We start from the raw sequence: 2170 nt of genomic DNA, 5'->3' as shown, positions 1-2170 counted from the left end.
CACTCCTCGGAAGGAAGGTTGGGCAATCCTACTTCCGTAGTGATACTGCCTCGGAAACCCAAGGAGGGGTCGCTATGAGTCAGGGCCGACTCGACGGCACACAACAACAACAACAACATATAGACTCTAATTAAGAGACACAAAGAGATCAACTCTGCACCATATCCTAATAAAATTCTTCAAAACCAAAGACAAGGAGATAATTTTGAATGCAGCAAGAGAAAGATGCAATATTGCATACCAGGGAGCTTTCCTAAGAATCAGTGTGGATTTCATCCCAGAAATTCTGGAGGCCAGAGGACATTGGAGTTACATATGTAAAATACTGAGAGAAAACAATTGCCAACCGAGAACTTTTTACTCAGCAAAGTTGTCATTCAAAACCGAAGGAGAAATCAAGACATTCCCAAATAAACAGAAGCTCTGGAAATTTGCCACCACTGGACCAGCTCTGCAAGTATTAGTGAAGGGAGTACTCCAAATGAAAAGATAAGATGCATTAAACAAATACTCATTTCTATACATGGGGGGGCGGATAAAAAATAAGAGAGAGATCTCCAAAAAACACAATAACATGGGCAATCATAAGGCACAAGATTATGTTATTTTTGGAGAGTAAACTCAATAATTAAATCCCACAAACAATGCAAATCAACTTTGTAAGAAATGAATACAAATTCAACTTATTAAATAGGCTGTATATTGATGTTAATGGAGAAAATCCAACAGAAATGGGGAGGGAGGAGCATGTCAGGAATAGATGTATTATGTTAAGGTTGTATGTTATTAGTTATATGTTAAGTACAGTTGCAATTGTAAGTTGTGTAATATGACATATGTGGTAACTAAGAAATCACCAAAAAGAAACATTTAGAAGAAAAGAAGGAAGTTAACGAAAAAGCTTATCACAAGAAAATAGCCAAATATAACCCAAAACAAGAAAATCAGAATTTTTAAAAACAGAAGATATGAAACACTAAAAAAAAAAAAAAAAAAAAAAAAAGCAAAATGAGTGAAGTAGACACATAGCTTTCAGTAATAACCTTAAATGTAAATGGTCTAAATGTCCCCATGCAAAAGGCAGAGAGTAGCAGAATAGGTTTTAAAAAACTATAATCCATCTTTCTGCTGTCTACAGAAAGCATACCTTAGATACAAGGATATAAACAGACTGAAAATAAAGAGATAGATAAAATATGACCACACTGATATCAGATAAAATAGACTTTAAATGGACTTTAAAACAGCAATGCACTAAAATATATGAAACAGACACTGACAAACATGAAAGAAGAAATAGACAACTCCACAATAATAATAGGGGACTTCAACATATTACCTTCAATTATAGACAGAACATCTGAAGAAAATCACTAAGGACATTGAGAACTTAACACCATAAGCTAATGGCACAGGCTAGCACAGGACCAGGCAGTGTTTCATTCTGTTGTACATAGGGTCGCCATGAGTTGGAGCTGGCTTGACAGCACCTAACAACAACAACAATAAGCTAACTGAACAGTAAGCTAATTGAACCTAATGAACATATATACAACATTCTACCCAGCATTAGAACAATACACATTCTTCTGTAATGTATGTGGAACATTTTCAATAATAGATCATATGGTAGGACACAAAACAAGTCTCAACAAATTTTCAAAGATTGAAATCATACAAAACATCTTCTTTGACCAAACGGCATGAAGCTAGAAATCAGTAACAGGAAAAATAAGGGAAATAAATAAATACATGGAAACTTAATAATACATTATTTAAAACTTTTTGTGCCATTGAAGAAATCAAAAGTGAAATAAACAAATTCCTAGAAACAATAAAAATGAAAAACACAACATATCAAAACCTTTAGGACACAGCAAAAGCAGTACTGAGAGGGAAATTTATAGCAATAAATGTCTACATTAAAAAAGAAGAAAGATCCAAAATTATTAACTTAAACTAACAAATTGAACAAATAGAAAAGGAAAAGCAAAAGAACACAGAAGCTACAAGAGAAACGAATTCATGAAGATCAAAACAAAAATCGATGAAATCGAAAAGCAATAGAATAAATAAAACCAGACGTGGATTCTTTGAAAGGATCAATAAAATGGATAAACCAATGGCTAGACTGACAGAAGAAAACAACCAGAAGAGGCAAATAACCAAA

This window comes from Orycteropus afer, unplaced genomic scaffold (genome assembly GCF_000298275.1).
Source record: "Orycteropus afer afer isolate SDZICR_OR568_19922 unplaced genomic scaffold, OryAfe1.0 scaffold00519, whole genome shotgun sequence".
In the NCBI taxonomy this organism is placed as follows: Eukaryota; Metazoa; Chordata; class Mammalia; order Tubulidentata; family Orycteropodidae; genus Orycteropus; species Orycteropus afer.
The sequence above is the reverse complement of the archived record's forward strand: the minus strand, read 5'-3'. Positions refer to the sequence as shown.